The sequence below is a fragment of the Lacerta agilis genome, chromosome 4 (assembly GCF_009819535.1).
Source record: "Lacerta agilis isolate rLacAgi1 chromosome 4, rLacAgi1.pri, whole genome shotgun sequence".
NCBI lineage: Eukaryota > Metazoa > Chordata > Lepidosauria > Squamata > Lacertidae > Lacerta > Lacerta agilis.
In genome coordinates this window covers 37,437,271-37,459,696 of record NC_046315.1, presented here as the reverse complement: position 1 = coordinate 37,459,696, position 22,426 = coordinate 37,437,271, and the positions used below count along the sequence as shown (strand labels likewise).

General features: G+C 40.1%; 1 pseudogene; it reads left to right on the top strand.

The window, feature by feature from the left end:
* Positions 1 to 17,254, top strand: part of LOC117045095 — a 63,734-nt pseudogene extending 46,480 nt beyond the window's left edge.
* The last annotated feature ends 5,172 nt before the right edge of the window (positions 17,255 to 22,426 follow it).

Below are 22,426 nucleotides of genomic sequence, written 5' to 3'. Positions count from 1 at the left end.
CATGCCAAGTCTATAGTTGTTCATTGCCATTCTACAATCTTTTTCCTCATCTCAAACTTTTAGGGCCCCCAAATTGGCAGAAAGACACACAGCACAGCACTGCATCACTAAAAGTTATTTCACACATTCCCCAGTCAATGTTTGACTCCTTGGCCACGTGTATTTATGTGCTAAAAACACTTACAAATCTATATGATTGGATCCAAAGATGCTCATCCTCTGATGAAAGGCGATCTTTCTGATATTTGTCACATTCACCCTCCAGATTTTTTTTTTTTTTTGCCTACAACTCCCATGTTCCCTAACTAGCAGGACCAGTGGTCAGGGATGATGGGAATTGTAGTCTCAAAACATCTGGAAGGCCGAGTTTGAGGAAGCCTGCCCTATACGTTGCAAGGTATATATATCAAAAATGTAATGTAGTGAAAAGCTCTAAAGGTAAGCCAGTGTTGGCATTCCTAACCACATAGGAAGCCAGCTAGGGAAGTGAATGTAAGTGTTTTGGGGCTATTTGTAGATAAAGTGAGACAGATAGATAAGACCTCTGCACATGATCTGGGTTACTTCTATGTACTATGAAACATCTAAACACTACTGGAGGTAAATAAATGTTTAATAGCAATAACTGCTGGAGAAGCATGTTTATCATGCAGGTATTTCTTCACCTTCAGTTCTCCATGGAAGAAGACCTATTCAGAGTGGAAAACACCATCTGTTAAGTGTGTCTAACTAACTCAGTGTTATTGAAAGCTACAGCGTTTGTCTAATTAGCTGTAATTAGATTTTTAACCCAGAAAGGAGCTTTGTTACGTAAAGTGTCATTGACAAAGTGTTGCTACCACTGATTGTAGGTTGATATTAGAGTTAAGAATGTCCTCAGCCATCCATACAATTATAGCTGATGGGCAAAGGACCCATTGGGGAAGGAGAGTTCTCTTTCTTTAGGGTACATTCAGATTACAACAATTTTGTTCACTTGTGGGAGGAGATGGTGCAGGTCACCTTGCATTTTGTTCCGTATTGAAGGAACAGAATTTTTTATTTTGCATTGATTTTACGACATTTTATGTTTTATTGTAAATATGTTAGGGAATCATTCTATCAGAAACAACCAGAAGTTTCCAGAAGGTTCCAGAGTTTTCCTTTATATATGGGAGTGGCACTCTGAGCTTAATTAGTGGCAATAAAAAGAAGACCACTCGGCTTCATTCTTGCAGATGCCTGATGGCAGACGTCTGTCCAAAGACTGCTGCCTGTAAAATCTGCTGAAGGATTGTTCCTATAATTTACAACATGCAGGAGATAAGACAGAATTTGTTTGAAAGTGCGCTGTTAATTGCTGTTTATTTTAACAGTTGAAAATATCTTTGCTACCGTAATGCTTGTACCCAGTCAAGGAATGAAATATGTTGACCGAGACTTCAAAGAGTTTGGTGAGTCATCTTTAAAACAACTTCTGTTATTGTCTGCTGCTTCTGAGAGAGAAAGAAAGAAAATTCTGCTAAGCAATTGAAAGAGGTTTTACCTATACACAAGTATCTGTGCAGCAAAAGTGTGTGGACAGTAACCTCTGACAAATAAGAATGGTAACTGAGGCACTGGGCTTTGGGAAGGAGGTGTGAGGCTCTGACAGGGTCCCAGAATCCTTTCACCTCCTTCCCAAAGCCTAGTCAAGGTCAAACAAATTAGACACTACAGTCAGTGACTATGAATTGATCTTACGTTTAACTCTCTTGGACAGCCTAATTCTGCTGGTTATTGGTTATTGCAAAATTCAATACCCTTTGAAATCCAATCCCAGAGAGTGGAATTCCTTTAAAAGGAAAAAAAAAATACTTGACTTTTGGGGATGGTAACATTTTTGTGTTGGATATGTGTATTGTGTGTTGGATACATGTTGGATATGTGTATTTTGTGTTGAATATGTGTATTGGTCCAACAGTGCTGGTTACTGAGGGAAGAACTTCCAGCTAATGCTTCATTTTCTCCGAGGGCAGGTTCTAGGTCCAACCCGGTGTTCATACAAGTGAAACAGATAAGCAGAGAGATTGTCCACATTTCAGATGTATTTTGTAGAGATCCTGCTCTGTTCGTGTTAAAGACATTGTATCTACTGCTATGTTGCACTTCTGACATTGCCACACATGCCAGTTTCTAGGGGCTGAGGCAGTTTCAGGCCCCCAACATATGTTTTGAGTGGGATGAGCCCCCTGGCTCCTCGTGACATCACGTGTGTGACGGCAGGACATCAGGTTGCCCCCCTCAATCAACTTGAGAAGATAGTGCCTCTGGACATTGCTGCTAGGAAAGCATGAGATACCCACTAGCAGTGCAAGGCAGCCGTAGCCAATTTAGGACTGTGTCTTCCCTTGCTTCATTTTTCGATTTCTTCATAGTCCTTCTGTTTGCATAATGACAGCGAAAAACATTGCCAAGAGCAGCTGGTGTCTCAGAGTGAAAAGTCTCCCTGTACTTTACTGATGCTCGTAGCATGCTGAGATTCACAAGGACATCTTTTGCAGGAAAGCTGGCCTAGATAGGAGGCTTTGTTTCCTGTAGAAACCAGGAAATTCAGATCTTGAAAGAAAAGTTTCGGAAACTCTCACTTCTTAAACTCCTAAACCTATACTGAAAAACACCAATTAAAAATACTGATGTATTTTGCAGTTCCAGAAACTCTATGCTGGTACTTTACACAGGAAAATACAAGGAGTGGACCCAGGATGGTATGGGTAGGGGGGTCAAACTATGAAATAAATTTGCAATGCTTTCTCAGAAATGAGTCCAATTAAGCTCAGTGGGGTTCACTCCTTTATAAGAGCATTCAGAATTGCAGCCCAAAGTGGCAAGGAGCAGGCCTTTTCTATGGTGGCTCCCCACTTGTGGAATGCTCTCCCCAGGGAGCCTCTACTGGTGCCTTCATTACGTATCTTCAGGCCTTTAAACGTGTGTTTGGGGGCAGTTATTTTAATTTTTATTATTTACTTTATTACATCTATACAAAAGAAAAAAGAACATTGAATTAAAAAAACAAACGATAACCAAAGAATAGCAATGTTAAAAGATTACATGTTAAATTCTTCCTAAAAAACCACAAAATGCATTCAATTAATGCCTTCCTATATTCCCAATAATTCAGTTGTAAATAATACAAAGCAAAACATAACATCCAATTCCATATTCATATAAATCAATTCTACTAACCTTTAGTAATACTTCTTTCTTCCTTTCTTCTGTCCATACTTGTCTATTTCTACTATCTGTTACTTCCCCTTCCCTTACAGCTTCCACTTGTCTTCATCCCAGGTTATCAGTCTATCTCTTCTAGTTTACTACTTTGGTACTCTTGTGTAATCCTTCTATTTTATTTTCTTGTATTTTCCTTGCTAAGTTTAGCTCCCAATACAGAGTGCTTAGAAATGGAGCCAGCATTTCACAGTGGGGCATTGCTTTTTCAGGTAGTCTCCAAATTTCCCCCAATCTTGTTGGAATTTTTGGTCACTACTTCCTCTGATTTTATCAGTTAATTTAGCCAGGTCTATATAATTATTTAATTATTTTGTTTGTTTGTTAATATGGTATGTACTACTACTACTACTAGACTTAGTGGATTACTTGCCTGGTTAGCAAATTGCCTGATATTTTAAAATTTTAATTTCTGACCGGCAATATATGTAAGTCCATTTTTTTTCTAATAACTTACATTTAATAATAAAAAGTTGCATTAATTCATTCTTTCTCCCACCTGCATATTCCTTATTATAGAAAAACACACACCCTAAAATAGTCTCCAAAAAAGTATTGCCTTATTTCCAACCCCTCGAAGTTGATTAATCAACTAAAGATCTGCTTGATTTGTTTAACAATTTAAAGGATACAGGCAATTAACTATAGTCAACAAGACTTCGGAGAAATAGTCTAAGGTGAAATCAAGAATTTCTTTGGATGTTGGAACTGCCTGTATATGGTATTTCATTACTACCTGCTACCTGTTTATATTTCCCCTAGAAAACTGAACACTGAGCTACAGACCTTTTATATACATACTGCACACACACACACACACACACACACACACACACAAACACACACACACACACACACACTATATACATGTAAGCAAAGCTCCTTAGAAAGAACCCTGCATTTAAGAGCTGTGAGTGTCTTTTTTGTTCTTGAACATTTTCGAAGCAAAAGTGTGCTTTCAGGGGCATCAGAAAAATGTTTTCCTCCTTCTTCCTTTTTTTAACAGGTCACTGGAAACCTATTTTCCTTTTTATAGTTGTTATTAAAGGATTTTCATAGTTAACAAGGGTACACATGACATCTCTGTTTTCAAGTCATAGAGTCTTTTCTACAGTTCAGTGACACTATTTGTGTCTTCTTCCTCTAACTGAAAGTATAGGCTTGTTGTTGGCAATTATACATGTCCTCAGGAGCAGCTCATGTGGCGGGGTAGATCTGCAGCAATAGCCTTTCAGCAGTGATGTTGCTGCCGCTTGCTGAGAGGGGTGAAGTGATAGCAGGACTTTGTGGGTGCACTGGCAAGAACAGTGGAATGACTCCATTGGTGCACCCACATATTGCCAATCTTCTCATCTATCGTCTTGCCCCTCAATTCCCAGTAAGCAACAAAGATGCTGCTACTGGGAGGCTATTGATGCAGTTCTGCTCCTGAGAGAGTTGCTCCTGTGCTGGAGTCTCTCATCTGTGGCCTCTAATGTGAGATGGAAAGGAAATAGTCTCCCTGCATAGATCTGCTCTTCTCAGTAAAGGATCTGGTATCCTTGCCAAAGACCTCCCTTGCAGTGTGGAGGAAGTTCATGACTAGTGACACCTTAACACACATAGGAATTCAATCTATGCACAATCTAGGCCAGGCATGTCCAAAGTCCATATCAGAGGCCTAACCTGGCCCGATGGTAGATTTAATCCGGCTCTCGTGGCAGTATATGTCCTGCGGTTAAAATCTACAAAAAGCTCAGGATCTTCAATCTAAAAAAAAAAAAAAAAAACTCAACAATTTCAATCCTAAAAAAGCAAAAAAGCTCAACAACTTCGGTTGGTCGGCCCTCATGCTTGTTAACTTAATCAAATCTGGCCCTCTTTGAAAAAAAGTTTGGGAAGCCCTGCTTTTCTGTTGTTTCCTTACGATTCCTTTATTTCACAATTTACTTTGAAATAATTCTCTTTCATTTAACTAAGAATGAGGAAGAAATTCAATTCATTTTTTCAATTTAAAAGTGAACTGACTCAGTTTGTACTTTCCAAAACAATACATGAACCAAAATATAACCCTCCTTCAAAATCCACACTTTGCCAAATTTTGCAATGCAGCTAAGTAAGATGTACAAAAATACATAAACTGGACTAAAGCATGGTGAAAAATCCACATATTAGTGAAAATAACAGAGAAAATTGCATTCTATCAAGGGGAAATGTTCTGCCAAAATGTTTATATTAGGCAAGATTACATATGAAAAGGTGTATATTAGGATAAAATGTTGAGAATTTTTCATGAGGAGTTGTTGGGTTTCTTAATTGCAAAATGGTGAGGAAATGTGGAGAAATGAACTTAGTACTGGAAAAAATGAGAAACCATCAGGTGTTGAAATTGACAGATTTGCCCATCCCTAATTTAAACAGAACTTACTTTCACCTTATGTTCATTTTTGAGGTTTGCTTTCCCATTTGTATACCTGTTAACCTTCATTTCTGAAGGTTTAAGATGTCCCAGCACAATGAAGCTTGGTGATGCTCATCACATGCTTCCAGCATAATTGTGGGTATGCTTGACTTGTACATTTCAGAAGCACTAAAAAGGGGGGGGGGTCACCCTTTTATTCTGGAAGCATATAATGGATATCATCAAGTTCTATGCACATATCAGTTGTGCTACAAATAGTAGAGTATGCCTTCACAGACTGAAAAGGTGACATGCTGTAGTGCAGTTTAAGAATGTCTATAATTGGAAATTCACCCCAAGGCCTTACAGAAAGATGAAGTCAATATTACAGTAGTGGGTATGTAGATGGTATCTTGTGTTGCTGTGTTTTTCATAGCAATATATTTTCCTAGAGTTTTCCTTAAAATGTAGCAGTTCTTTTAAACACATCTTCTTTGGTCATGTGCCCCAATTATGTAATTAATTTACATGCTTTGAATAAAAGGAACTGGAGGTGAAAAGTAGCGTCAAATCACTAAATCAGGTTTCAGATGTGCCTATGACTTTTTGCCATTTCAGCTGAACTAACTTCTAGTTTCTCCATGCCGTTAATTAATATGGTGTATGGAAGACAGTCGTTAAAATACAGAAAAGAATAACACTTTCAGTTGGGGGAAAACAACCTGTATTGTGCTAATGTATTCCTCAAAGTTTTTAATGCGTGAGCATGAATACAGAGCCACATTTTCTTTTCAGACAGAATCAGTGTGCTATCAGGAATCAATCATGGAAGCATTTAGGTTTTAATAGAGTGGTTCAACAGGGCATGTGCCTCATTAAGATTCAGTTACTTCTTAGCCACCAGGTGACTTTGTATCCAGCACTGAGTTACTTTTCAGTTAACGGTCCCTGCTATCTGTCGGTTAATATCTGCAGTGTTTTGGAAGCAGCATGCTGAAGATCTTTGAAGGGCTCTGAACACTGAATGTAGGGTTAATAAAATGTTGAATCTCAACTAGACTATTATTTCCCTTTTAATACACCAGAATTAATTTTGAATCAACTAATTATTGGTTGGATAGATACGTAAGAAGAGCTCCTGTTGGGTAACCCTCAAGGTCCATCTAAGTCTGGCAATTTGTTTCCCACAGTGGCTAGCTCCATGCCTCCAGGAAGTCTACAACAACCCAGACACTAAAGCAATTGCCTTCTCCTGTTGATGTTCACCAACAACTGTATCTGGTGTGCAGGTTCCAAGAAGAGTATCTGGTGGCATACTCTTCTTGGAACCTGAAAGTTGCATATACCATCGCTATTAGCAGCCACTAATGGACAAATTCATGGAGAATACACCTAATTCCTTTTAAACCCATCCACGTTCAAGGGCATCACCACATCATCTGACAGTGAATGCCATATATCTTTTGTATTAGGAAGCACTTTCTGTTGCCTCCATGGTCAGAGGCAGTAACACTTCTGAATACCAGTTGCTGGAAGCAACAGGAGGGGAGAGTGCTTGTTGCATTTGGGACCTGCTTGCTGGCTTTCCATAGGCATCTGGTTGGCCACTGTAAAAACAGAGTGCTGGACTACATGGGCCACTGGCCTGGTCCACCAGGCTCTTCTTAAGTTCTTACGCCTGTTCCAATGCTTCTGCCATTCAGCTTCACTGGACAACCATGTGTTCTAGTATTATGAGAGAAAGCTCTCTCTCTCTCTCTCTCTCTCTTTCTCTCTCTCTCTCTCTCTCTCTCTCTCTCTCTCTCTCTCTCCCCCCAGTCTTTCCACAACATGCATCATTTTATATGCATCAATTATATGCCGCCACCACCACATTTTCCCTAAACTAAACTAGCCTTCCCTCCTAGGGAAACTTTTCAGTCCCCTCCTTATTTTGGCTGCTTTTCCTATACTGAGCAATGTTGGAAAGTGTAAATGTGAAATGACACCCCCAATGTGTATTTGTTGTTGTTCAGTCATTCAGTCCTGTCCAACTCTTCATGACCCCATGGACCAGAGCACGCCAGGCATGCCTATCTTTCACTGCCTCCCGCAGTTTGGCCAATGTGTATTACTTTATACTTATACTGGCAGAGGCTACATCTAGCCTCATGTATCTCTAATAGGACACACTGCCAGGGCTGTTCTGCTGCTATGGGACAGAGCTAAGACACAAGATGTGGCCCACCAAATTACACTGGTGCTATTCCCAGTGCCTGAATGCCACAACTATCTGTGCTACACACAATAGCCAGTTGTATGGTGCCCTGCCAGGGATGAGTTTGGTACAGGACAAAACAGGTGAAAGGGCAGGATCCCCTGCTTCCCCATCATTTATTGTCTAACAGCTTATCGACCAGTACAAATGTGTTATGGCCTTTCCTAACAAAGCAAGTGGCAGAGGTTTACTGGGACATGGGACACAGCCAGCAGGTTGTACCTTTTTGTTCATTTTAGCTGCGTGATGCACATCATTACTAGCACTGTGATAGTTTAAGTGAGAAGATGCTATTTGGGTGTCAGATAATGTGGTTGCCAGCTTTGCTTCTTGAATTCTCATGAATTCTCCTCCTACCCCCCCAATAGTTAATCTAAATTGCAACTGAATTACTTTTGTGACATCTTTCTTCAATCAAATACCCACATTTCTGTCCTCATCCCCAAACTCTGCAGTTAGCTGGGGTTAGCCACTCACTGGACGTGTAAACAAACCCATGCCTGCGTGGAGGTCTGTTGAAGTCCCAGAACATCAGGCAGGATCTGGGAATTAGTTTGCAAACCAGAAACACTGCTTGACATAGCAGCAATTTTCAGCTTCCTCGAACAGAATGTCAATCATGCTGCATAATATTTCTTGCTGAAATATGTTTTTGTGATATGAATAAATGTGTGCTGAGCCTTTGAGCAGGATTGACAAACCTTAGATATTTACAATTTCATGGATGTACGACATTGCCAAAGTTGTCTATTCTCAGCTCTTAATTTGTATAATATATACATTGCCATATGTTGTGATTTAATGCTATGTAGTAAGCCAGCATTGTGTCGAGCCATTTTATTAGATGGATAAAATTAAAGACACTTTGAGTTTGTATTCCAAGTCCAGTTTCCCTCTAAAATTTCAACCTCTGGCAATACCATTACAGTTTGACATGACATTTGCAGATAAACGACTTGTCAGAGTTCATTTATGTTTCGAAATATTTGGCAAAGAATGACAGCTGCACAAAGCTTATAATTTGACAATGCTTTATCTCAATGAAATAAAGCAGCTTCCCAGGGGGGAAATATGCCAAATTAAACCTTAGGCAGCCTGATAAATTTTTTTAAAGCTGATTTAAAATATGATTGTGCACCAAATAAGAGGATTAGTTCCAGAAGTCAGATAATGCCAGAGGAAAGGAGATACTGAAACCTTCCCCCTCTGAGCCAGAGAAGAATTGTAGATGCCTATCAGGGTCTCTCCTACAAGAAATCCTTTCTTTGGAATGGAAAAGGGAAATGATTGTGATCACTTTTTACATTTATATCATTAAGCTCATAGCTGGATTGTGCCCTGCTCATAGAAAGATGTTTCCCAAACATGTGATTAATAATCCATGACTACTTTGTTAAACTTCAGCCCCTCCTCACTTTAATAAAAATGAACTATAGAAAGAAATGAAAGGTATTTGAGAAAGTGCACCCATATTTATGTGAAGTTTGGGGTTGAAAGACGTGTGCCATGACAGCTAATCATCCTTCTGTACAACTTCTAACATTTATTTAGCATCAACAGAGCATGACAGCAACCATCTTTTAAGTGAGCTCTCTGGAATATCAAGGCTAGAGATGTGAGAGGCATATTCTCTCCCTGATTTGGGCTTCAAGGAATAATACAGCCACATAACTGTTGTATGGGACACAGTGAAATGTTTGGGTACTGTTCCCTTAAGTACAGTTCCGCCTCCAAACTCTACATTTGGACTAGGGGAGAAATCCTACTGCAGACCTACATAAAGAACTCATGAAACTGTGTGTGTGTGTGTGTGTGTGTGTGTGTGTGTGTTTATGTATGTATGTCAACCCTGCAATTGTCCCAGAAAACTAGGACATCCCACTTTTCATCCCGCGAGAATGGAGGCCATTTTTCAGGGCTGTGATCTCATGCAGTGCCCCCCAAAATCACTTTTTGAAGAAAAACTGTGGTGGGAAATTCTGCAAGATCACAGCTCTCACAATAAGAAATGGGAAGATGGCGTCTGAGAATATGGCACCCCAGATTTTGACTTCAAAGTGTTGGAGGGTATGGTGTATGTACTGGTGTATCTCCCTCCCTCCCTCCCTCCCTCCCTCCCTCCCTCCCTCCCTGTATACACACTTACTTGAGAATAAATGTCATTTTGTTGTTTACTAGGATAATTAATGAGATGAGCATCTCTAATCTCTAAACCACCCCCTGACTATATAACATTATATGAAATGCATGTTATATAAATGATCCTGCGGCTGTCAGCATGAACCCTAACATGTCCATGCCTGCCCACGTGGTCACACGGAGAATTTGGGCACCCAACATCTGACATGATCATAGGTCATGAGGGCAACATTGGGCTCCAGCCCCAAGGTCCAGGCCTAACTACACAACAGTCTTTGTGAACTTTTTGACACCTTTCTTTTCACCCCGATCTTTTAGGTACTTAGGTACCCTGGCCCGTGGTCTTTAATTTGGGGTGGGGGTTGTTTTCATGGAATCATAGAGTTAGTTTTATTACATTAAAGACCTCTCCCTGCTCCATTTTAAGGGTTCTATGCTTTACTTTATATTCCAAGGTTGTTGTTTTTACTTATTTATTGTGAACTGTCCAGAGAACTTTATATTATGGTGCAGCATACAAATGTCATCAATAAAATAAAAAGAAAACAAGTGTATGTGAGGGATTCTCAAAAATGAAAGCCTATTAGTTGGGGCTGCTGTGCTGCAAGTTTCTCCCCTTACCTGAATACATTAGAACACTTGAAAGGAACTAGTTGGTATTTTTTAATGCACAAAAAAGGTCAGAAGTGAGCAGGAACTCTGAGATGCCTATTTAACCAAGCTCGATGAGATTCATGTCCTTACCATTTGTATTTTGCAAGGATACATGTTTGGGGGGTGATTTCTTCCTCCAGCTGCTTCCCAACATACATTTTAAGAAGGCAAAGAGGGGAAAGTATCATGCCAGATATTATTATGACTCTGATTACCAGGTTTTCATCCCTAACACTATTAATTTGCAAGAAGAATTTTGTAATTATGTGTATTCATCAACTCAATTCATGAAGGACAATCTGTGACATACCGAAAATTAGACAGCAGACTCCCCCAACCTTGTGACTGTGTAATTAGAAGTGCTCATTTAGCGGCACAGTTCTCAATTATCCACTAAGTGAAAGTATTTGAGTTAGATACGATCCCTTGTCTAGTGTGACTAAACATACTTTAAGTTGGAGAGCACACTGACGTGTTAGCAGCAGGGAAGTACACTGACAAGTGTTTCATGGTGCTGGTATTTCCAGTTATGAAAACTTTGTATGTTGTGAAAGCTTTAAGCTAACAAGAATCTGATGGAACCAAACGAGTTAGCATATCTCTGAAGGTAACATTATGTTAACTTCTGCATTTCAGCTCAGCATAACAGGACCATCATCATAGCTGATGGGCAGCAAAGACAGCAAGGGCAACCAACTTGACATCCTCCAGGTTTTGCTGGTGGACTGACACACGCATCACCCCTGATCATTGTCCACAGTGGCTGGAACTGATGGGAGTTGGAGTCCAACAACAGTTGAAGGAGTGGACACCTGAAGGACTTATCCATCAACCTCTCCAATTCTCTCAGTTTTTCCAGGTCAGTTGCCTTGGTCTTAAAGGGGCAGATTTGTTCTCTGTGAGTCAGAACATGCACTCACAGCTTCCACCCAACAGGGAGATTACTTGTATATATGATAATCTGTACGAAATACTGGATAGCCTCCACATCCCTGCTGACTCTCTGCCTGCAAAAGTGTTATTATTGTTGTTTACTGAGTTTATTTTATTTTGGGATTTATTAGGTCAAAAAAATAGAAGTAGTCTATCTTGTCCTCCTGCTGAACTTGCTTGTGACCATAGTATTTTGCACTGGGGCCAAGATGCTTCTTCACCTGGGGCTCCCCCCCCCTTGCTTGTAAAGTGGCCTCCCTTGCTAATTTCCCCTAAATGTATAGAACTGATTGGCAGCCCCCAATTAGACTAGCAGCCAAGTAGATTAAGAAGACCTTTGTTTGAAGAAAAAAATAACCCAAGGAGGTGTGGCTCAACTATTGAATGGATAGAAATATGAAAGGGCAGGCGGGGGAGGTTAGATATGTTCAAGTCATGCATTTTTAAGCCCAATAGGTCCTGCCTACTGGATTGTGGCTTCCATCATCTACCATATTGAATTACTTTCAAAAAAATTTAGTAACATAAAAGAGCTCTTTGCATATACTGCTTGCAGTTTGTGAATATGACAAACACAGATGGCAGTTTTTTTGCTCTTGTCTCCATCAAATAGACTGTTCGTTGAAAATGTGCAACTCATAAAAGGAAATGGATTGAGAACCATTGTTTTTATGTGAAACTTCTGTTTCCTCCTTGAAACAAATCACATCCCTATTCTTTCTTGAATGCAGTGCATGATGCAACACACACATGAACAAATTCTACCAGCTAGAGAATAATTTCAAACACAATGCCTAAGATTTAGGGTTGGTGCTCTTCAAATGCCCTTCCACTTTATTGAAAATGTATTCTCAGGAAACTGCGTAAAACTCTCTTTTGCTCTGCTGCCATGTAGTTTAGAATAGAATAATTACCTGTTTTATTGTTACCTTTCATTTTATTCAGGCATTTTTAACAAATGCATTTTAAGAGTAATCAGCATAGTTGTTGCTGTAAAAAAAGAAGTATACAATACAACCAGTTCTCTGAAATGTAGTTAGTTTTCCATGGTTGTTTGTATGATTTAAATAGTATAAAACAAGGTGGTGTGCTTGGCCACTAGACAGATGGTGGTATAAATCTTAGCATTTAAGGGCATTATCAGGAACTCCAGTGGTTCTGATGTGTCCCTACCTCATGCTTCATACTCGGATAACAACACTCTGCATGATCCAGGGATTTCTGCGTTGTCACCAGGGGTACCAGCTTGAATAAAATATTGCAGGGAACAGGTAAGCCCCGCCCCACATAATCGATCACATGACACTGCACATGCATGCCATTTGAATGGCAATGCCCATCAACTTGGGGGGAGGAGGACCCCTCAAATATTTTATGGGGGGGTGAAGGGACCTCAGCCCTAGGAGTTGGCTCCTATTATTGTAACAACTCCCATCAGCCACAGTCATCATGGCTGGATCAGTCCCTGCCATCATTGCAATGGCCTTATGTGGTACATTTCTGGCATGAAGTAAGCACACAGCAGAAGCAAATGTTCTGCCTGGGAACATCATTATAGCACCAGCATATTTGCTAGAACTGTTATACTAGATTCTGTTCTTTCAGTACATTGCTTTATAACAGGGGAGGCCAGCATGGATACTGAAATATACTCGGAGTCCCAACTCCCATCAGCCACAGTCATCATGGCTGGATCAGTCCTTGCCATCATTGCAAATGGTCAATGGAAGTAGAACATAGCCATTGTGGCTAGAGACATTATGGTTTCCTTCTTTGGAGGTCTTTAAGCGGAGGCTTGACAGCCATCTGTCAGGAATGCTTTGATGGTGTTTCCTGCTTGGCAGGGGGTTGGACTGGATGACCCTTGTGGTCTCTTCCAACTCTATGATTCTATGGTTTTGACAGGGATGACAGTCAAGCCACTTGGAAATTCTTCAGTGAGAACTTATCAATTTTGAGGGGTGGGGTGCCATTTAATGATTCAGTAGCCCTGCAGAGGGAATAAGTCTCTAAGCCTGAGCCTAAAGATATGCCATAACATACCAGGAAATTATCTCCCCTTCAGCACTACACAGAAACTCCCCAGGGTTCTTGAAAAGCCACATACATTCATTGATTTCACCAGAGGCATGTCTATCTCAAGCACACACTCAAAACTCTTCTCCTTAGAGATCTGAGAGTGGCATTTTCTCCCTGACTTTATCTAGCCATGCAATCTGGATCATAAGCACATAATACTTTCCCATTACTAGCATTACTTTTCCCCTAGATCATAGAAAGTTTCAAATTAATGTCTATGGTTCATTTAGCAGAAAAGAAGGTATGCAGATTTTCTTTCTTAGCAAGTTCTTTTTTTAAAAAAATTAAAATCCTGCAGTCTGCCAGTACCACACACCCTAAAGACCAAAGCTTATCTGTGGAAACCTCCATACAATTGTTATATAATGAAATCCGACCAGTTCATTAAATGAGAAAATCACCACAGAGACCGTTTAAGGCTAATCAAGCATGCTGTATAGTTCATTGTAAGTACAGGGTAACCTGAGCAGGCAGATAAGACCTTGTCTCGCTGGTAATCTTTTATTATTGTTCAAAGTTTTTAAATAAAACATAGGTTGATGAATATTAAATTTGTAATCAGAATTTGGGTAGCTGAACTAAATGGGTCTTCTGAAATCCAGGCAAAAAGTCACTTGAAATATTCATACTTTGCCATTGTTTTTGCTCATTTAAATGCAGAGTACAGTTGGACTATTGAAATCGACAGCCTTTCAGCCCTGTATAATAAAGTCTGAAAGAAATGTGGTCACAAGTTGTGCTTTACCTGGGGTAGCTTTTCATTACTTCTTACAAAGACTCCATTATTACTGACATACTTATTTCCTCAGTGGGAATGTATCACAGCTTTCTGAAAATAAAAAATGGTATTTTAATGGACCGTAGCTACCCAAGATACAAAAAATCAGAGCAAGGCCTGCGTGTTCAAAACAGGACTTTGCAAAACTTGCTGAGCAAACTAGGTGTTACCTATGTGTTACCATGACCCTCTTGGTGAATGTTCACTTTGATTCACAACTGTGTTGCCATGGCCAAAGTGTTGCATCTCAGTAAGACCTAAGTAAGCTCACCCTGTTTCTGCTGGATGGTGATAGGCAGGGTGAAGCTTACAGGGTCCTCATAGCAGTCCACCATTGCCCACCCCCCTGGCTGGACACCAATGTGAGGCAGGTTGGCAGAATGCCCCTCACCTGGAGAGTGCTTCTAAGTGCCCACAAAAGCTTGGTGATAAAATTGAGGTTGAATAGCTATAATAATTTATTATTTATACCCCGCCCATCGGGCCGGGCCTCCCCAGCCACTCGGGGTGGCTCACTTCAAACATTAAAAGCTTCCCTAAACAGGTCTAACTTCAGATGTCTTAAAAAACAACAACCCTATACCTATATTTCTGGGTGGCAGATTGTTTCACTAGCTCCTGACTCTTCAAATGAAAGTCATTTTACAGGTGTTGGGGAACAAATATATACTGGCACATGTGAACATTTTGGGTGCTTGCTTTGCCGTATCATCTGCTAAGAAGCTACAGTGTGCAATGTTCAATAAAATAAAGTGCTCTGCTTCATTCTTGTGTATGAAAAGGATCCATCTGATGATAAAATATTAAATTATTCTTATTCTGTGCAAATCTCTGACAGTAGTCTGACTAACAAACGACTCAAAGCATAGAAGTAATTAACGTTCCTTCAAAAATGTGCTTTCCCCCCTTACATATTATAACTCACAAAAATGACAGTTCTCTTTTCTCTTTTATTTTTAAAAGGTTTATTGTGGGTAACACAAGACAGCCCTGTGGTACCACTGGAATTAGATGTATGTCAAACCTGTTTCTCTAAAATGAAATGTGGTTGAAGAGTCATCCCCTTTGAAGGTTAGTAGATTAGATGCAGAAGATTATCTGCATAATTCAGTAGCATAAGGATATTTGCAGCATCATGGCATGAAGGGGAACCATGAACCTTTGGGCCTTTCCATCATATGCAATAGTTGTCTGGTGCACTTGTCTCTTGCTTCTCTAAAGGTCTTTTCACAGCACATGTGAGCTGAGCAGTAGGAAATTCTTTCTCCTTTTATACCAGTGTCATAGATGAGGCTGGCTTTCACCTATGGCACAAGGAGTCATATTGTTCTTTTGTAATGGGGTAATGTCTCTTATTTGAGTTAGTGTTACTACCTCATAGGGGATGCGGGTGGCGCTGTGGGTTAAACCACAGAGTCTAGGGCTTGCTGATCAGAAGGTTGGTGGTTCAAATCCCCGCGATGGAGTGAGCTCCCGTTGCTCGGTCCCAGCTCCTGCCCACCGAGCAGTTCGAAAGCATGTCAAAGTGCAAGTAGATAAATAGGTACCACTCTAGCAGGAAGGTAAACAGTGTTTCCGTGCGCTGCTCTGGTTCACCAGAAGCAGCTTAGTCATGCTGGCCACATGACCCGGAAGCTGTATGCCGGCTCCCTCAGCCAGTAACGCAAGATGAGTGCCGCAACCCCAGAGTCGGACACGACTGGACCTAATGGTCAGGGGTCCCTTTACCCTTTACCTTTACTACCTCATAATAATAATGCCAGTACTGGAAGAAGCAAAGATCACCAGTGTTGAAGCAATGATTCTTCAACATCAACTTTGTTGGACTGGTCATGTTGTTCGGATGCCTGATGATCGTCTTCCAAAGCAACTACTTTATTCCAAACTTAAAAATTGAAAGTGTAATGGTGGTGGTCAACAAAAGAGGTTTAAAGACTCTCTCAATGCAAATCTTAAAAAAATGTAGTATAAACAGCAACAACAGGGAAACACTGGCTTGTGGACGCTCCAATTGGAGAACAGCCTTTAACAAAGCTGTCATGGGCTTTGAAGACACTCGAACTCAGGACGAAAGGGAGAAACATGCTAAGAGGAAGGCATGCTTGGCAAACCATCACTGTGATCAACTCCCACCCCAAAACCTATGTCCCCACTGCGGAAGGACGTGTGGATCCAGAATTGGCCTCCATAATCACTTACGGACTCAGTGTTAAAACCATGTTTATGGAAGACAATCTTATGCAGCTACGAGTGATTGCCAAAGAAGACTACCTCATAATAATAATAATAATTTATATCTTGTATGCTGTCCATGTAACTGGGTTGCCCCAGCCACATCTCAGTGCAACAGGAGCGAGCTGCTAGTAATATATGAAGCATACAATGTGGGCTCACAGCCTTCCCACTGGGATCTGGTTGGGCACTGTGAAAACATGATGCTGGACTAGATGTGCATTTGACCTGATCCAACCAGGCTCTTCTTATTTTCTTAAGGATGGAAAAATATTTTTAAATAATTTCACCAAATGCAAAATACTATTTCTCGTAAGCTCTCCCTTTCTCCACAGATGCGTTAGCAGCAGCAAAGCCAGCAGGAAGCTTCAGTGCTTTGGCCAAGACCTGGGATGCCAAAGCTGATCAATGGCAGCTTTTACCCATGTTGCAGGCACCTGGACTTGACACAAGTGAAGATGGGCAGTTGACACCGTCCATGTCCAACCTGCTTGCACATGATGGGATGCTGTTTGGGAACATTTCAGAGTGTACAACCAGCAAAGCAATCATCTAGCAGATGCTTGTTAGTGAAGCCGGTTTCAGTTTTGGATTGTACCTGTAATATTTTATTGGGAGCCTAAAAGTTTAATAATCATTAGTTGTACTAACTAACCTAGTAGACTGTAACATCACTTGTATGCTTTAATATGCCACTTGAGCACTACAGTCCCTTTCAGAGAAAGCTTTTTGTATGCATTATTCACATGTTGGCATAGCAGGTGACAAAAACTGCTATATGTGTGCAACTCTTCCCTCCTACACCCCAATATACAATGTCTGTAATTGCTGCATGTGAGACAATTCAACTCTGTTTAGCTACCTAATAGCCTATTTTAACTCTCTGGCTGTCTATTATCTACCTTACTAATTATTTACACTTCACCCTATGGAAAGCTAACAAATCCTTTGTGCATTTGGCTGAGCCATGTGCAGCTGGTGCAACAGAAGATTAAGTTGCGCATACACTAAATGGCGTGATTGATGGCCATGGTTTCATCTCACAAAGTGCAGTTTTGTTACATAATTATGAGAACTATATGCAGCACTAAATCTAGTTCTTGACTATAAATTGAAGGGTTGTTCTGACTGAATTATGAAAGAAATTATAAACTAATTTGTGGAAACAACATCTGTTGTACATTGGCAAGAAAGCCGAGTAAGAAAGAAATAATTTCTCCGTTTCACTGCTATTATAAGACAAAGGGAAAATCCAAATTATTGTAGCCTGAAGTACTTTGGCAAAACACATTTATGCCAGCTTTGCTTACAAATGTTGAAATAAACTGACACATGCAAAGTTATAACAGATACTAACTCTTAATATCCACCCTTGTTTAGTGGCAGGGACTGAATATGTAATTGGGCTCTATCACTCTGTTACTCAAAATGGTGATACTAGCAGATTGCTTCAGCGCTTGTGCCAGCCTTTATTCTCTTGTCATCACTTCCTCCCCTTTCTGGCTTAGCTGCACTGGGCTTGTATGATCCTGTGGGCTGAAGGCCAGACAAACATATCTTACAGCCTGATTGTATGAGCAGCAGCAAAGGTATCTTACAACCATGATCTAGTGTGAGGATAGCAGCACCAGGGTAACAGCTGCCCTTTCTATCACAGACCGTTCATGGTCCACTGATGTAACACAACAAAGGAGGCAAAAATGTGTGAGATTATTTGCAGGCTCATCATCTTGCAGTGGTGTCTAATGACTTTTCAGGGCCAAAGGAACCACAGATGATGGCAGAGTTGCTCTAATGAGAACTTCACTGTATGCAGGAAGCATTGAAAAGAAGAAGCACCCTTCTGCTCTGCCCCTGAAAAGAAATATTAACCTGCTATCTTCTTATCCTCTCTCTCTCTTGTATTAAGCACTAAAACACTTATTCTCAGCCCAGTCCTATGCAGTCTTACCAGGGAGGAAGCTCCTTTTAATTCTGTGCAAATTACTTGTCTATCTACATGCATAGGTTTGGGCTGCATATTTGTAAAATGTATTCGTGGTCTACCATAGCTTTCTTATGCTTGGCTAAGTGTGTCAAAGTCTATTGACATATGGTTCTCCCTCCAGTTCTGCAATGATTTTAGTTTTAATACATTGCATTTTTGTCATCTAAATGTCCCAAGACAGAGACCTTAATCGTGCCTTTAAGTGGCATTCAATGTATCTGGGGATGAGACACTAAACATATCCTAGAACCACATTAGTTTTCTTTGTGGATCAGCTGGGATGTTTTTCCTTCATTGTCATTTCCAGCTGATGAGTCCCCAGAAGGTAGCGAATGTGTTTATTGTTGATTTCCCTGGTGAATGACATTACATGGTATGCTTATTAAATTTTATCCTGTATTCTCAATTACACTGGGAGATCTTTTGTTTACAAGCATCACATCACCTGTTAGGGAGAAAGAAACACGGGAACCACTAACCTGGTGATGTAATAAAAATGTGTCTGTCCTTGAAATTATGGCTGCTTTAAAAAGGGGGGGGGGGGGTCTTAATATACATCCAACATTTAGAAGGACCCTGTGAATAAGTGAATGTCTCTCATCAGTGCTGAAACTCCCTTTTCACATAACAGCAACATAACTGAAGAAATTACATTTGTTATGATGCATCATTATAACAGTGTGAGAATGGACTTACTGGATTAAAACAAGGAACTCCATCGTTCAACATTCTGTCTCCATTCAGTGACCACCCAGAGGCAACTAGGGAGCTCATTGGCTGGGAAAGATGTACTAACTATACACAGGGATATGTCTTGCAAGGACCAGGTGAGGCCAGAGGCAAAAGCAGGTAGAGCAACAAATATATTTTTTACCTTTGTAAAATATATTTTAACCTTTGTTTCTTTACACATCTCTCTATCAGCCCCATCCACAAGCAAGAGGCATTAGCAGAGTTCAAGGACACCTTCCAGCCAAAGATGCTAGGGGTGCAAAGCAGAGCCGGGGAGGGGTGTAGCCTAGGGAGAGTTCCAAGGGCCAGATAGAGAGACCTAGAGGGCCACATTCAGCCTCCCTACCTGCCATAGCCCGCTGATTGCCCCTAGCAAGCTCGAGTGCCCTGCCTCTAAATCTAAACAGGGTCGGTCTCTCAAAATGTCATGGTTCATATTCATCGAAAGAATTAAGGTTCATGAATTTGTCTAGCTGTTTTTTAAAAGCCATCTGATGTAGTGGCCATCACTACATATCATAACAAGAAATGTGGTTCCATTAATTAATTTGGTCTGCAGAAACATTTCCTTTTGGCTGTTCTATATATCAGCTAGACCAAGTGACTCCACAATTGCCAGTATGAAAACTGTACCAATATATTAGAGCAATTCAGCACATTTCAATTAAAGTTTTGGTTCAGACGCCTAATTCTTAGTTTTACTTTTCCTCTTTTATAAATGAAAGGTTACAGTATATGAAGGACAATTTTCAGAAAGCAGGATCTACTTGAAACAGCTTTGCACACTTATAAAAATTGTTTACTGAGAAATATACTTTGAGGGGAAGTATAATTGCTTGTAGAGGAGATTTTCAGCTACAAATTTTGAAGATGACTAAGTTATTCTTCTATTCTTTTAATTGATTTGACATGTATTTATTCCTTAATTATTCCTTAATTAGGCTCTGTTCGGGGGGTGGGGTGAAGACAGGTATGCCTTCTTATTGTTCAGTATTGAAAGATGTATATTTGTTTGTAGAGGATTTTGCCTAAACAGAAACCGACAACTTTCATGGTCAGCTTGCTTTTTCAACACATCTCTGGGTCTGCTTTATGATTTTCAGTGTCCTGCAATTTTTGACAGGCGGATACATTGACATGCCTCAGTCTACTCCAATATTCACTTGCACTTGCATCTTTTAGTTTACATTCTGCTGCAATCATCTTAGTTTGCACAAGTCTGTGTTACATTTTGTCATCTGTTGATGTGGAAATATATGCACTTTCAACATACATTTTACATAGCACACAATAGACATGCATATCTTAGCCATCAAGAGATATTTACAAATCAATTACCTTCACTATGTGTTCCCTTTCAAAGTCAATGAATTTTCAGAAGAGTGGCCCTGTAAGTCTTATAAGGCAAAAACTACAGAGAACCATGTAACACACTAAAGACAAGGGCAATGAAGTGTCTAATGGCTAATCAGAAATCCATTACGCAAACCTACTCAGAAGTAACTCTCAATGAATTCAGTGAGGCTTACTTCCAGGTAAATGGGATTAGGACTGCAGTCTTTCTTGCTAACTTGATTTCACAGTTCAGGACAAACATGTCATAAGGTCGAATATAATCAAGTGTAGAGTTTGAGTTCTGAGTTAGAAAGTGGAAGAAATAATACTCTTTTGTTTTCCTCACTCATGAATCAGGGACAGATGGTTTAGTCAAGAAAACTTCAGGGACAGGGAAAGAAAGGAATTTTAAATTTAAATTCACTTCGAAAATGAAGTTGTAGAGTGGTCAGAATGAGTCTTCAAATCCAGATGGTTCTTCCCATTCCACAGAGTCTAGGTCTTTAACAAAGGAGCACTGATAAAATCCACAGGTACCAAGAGAAACCACTTACTTTCACGTGAAAAGAACAATACAGGAAGGATGCATTCCATTGGATCAAAAAAATCCACTATAGGAAGCATATTAAGGCTGAAAATCCTAACTCCACTTACATGGGAAATTCCTTCCAGTAGCACCTTAGAGACCAACTAAGTTTGTTCTTGGTATGAGCTTTCGTGTGCATGCTCTAAGGTGCTACTGGAAGGAATTTTTTATTTTATTTTGTTTTGACTATGGCAGACCAACACGGCTACCTACCTGTAACTAACTAATGGGAGTAAGCCTGTTTGAATTCAATAGGATTTACTTTTGAGTAGACAAGGTTAGGATTGCAGTCTTTTTACATATAGGTTGCCTTTGGCAACAACCAACACTCCAGAAACAAGAAAAGCAGAGGTACCTGTATGCACCAATGACTTTCCCACATCTTGGCAGCTATCTCAGCCAAAAACAAATACTTTGTGTTTTTCACTTCCCTGCATGTTCTATTTCAAAGTAAATGAAGCAGCTAATGACCCATCAATTTGTCATCTCCCCACAGGGTTCTAAACCTTCATTAAGCTTCATGATAACAGTGTTCTTGGGCACTGAGTGAAGATGTGAATCAAGGGAATTTATGTATGTGTGTTCTCTTAGAGTGGAATTCAATGAATTGCTACTGTGGTCTAGATACAAAAGATCTCTCCATTTCCCCCTCCTTGCATTCCCTCCATGTGTCTGTTGGCCATGCATGATGCGTGCAGTGCAAGAATGTTCTCCAACCTGCGTACAATGAAATGTGTGTAGGGCATTCCACATTTGGAAACCCTGATACAACCATGGCCCCTGATCCTTACAAGCTCTATGTGCATGCATTCAGTTAGTTTTATAAATTTTATTTTATCCTTATAGTGATTGATTGTACACTGTGTTAAAATTCAAGGGCAGCATACAAACATTTATTCAGAAACAAACTAACAATCATTCCATGTACATTAAAACTATTCTATGCAGTTAAAGAACAGGTCTATAAAACACCCCGCCATCATTAAGCAATGCAGGTACAAAGTGTGAAGGTACAGCAGAGGCACAATTTTGAAACAAAACTTTAACAAAAAACCTGAGTGAGAAAACCCTATTTTTTCCAATTGGCA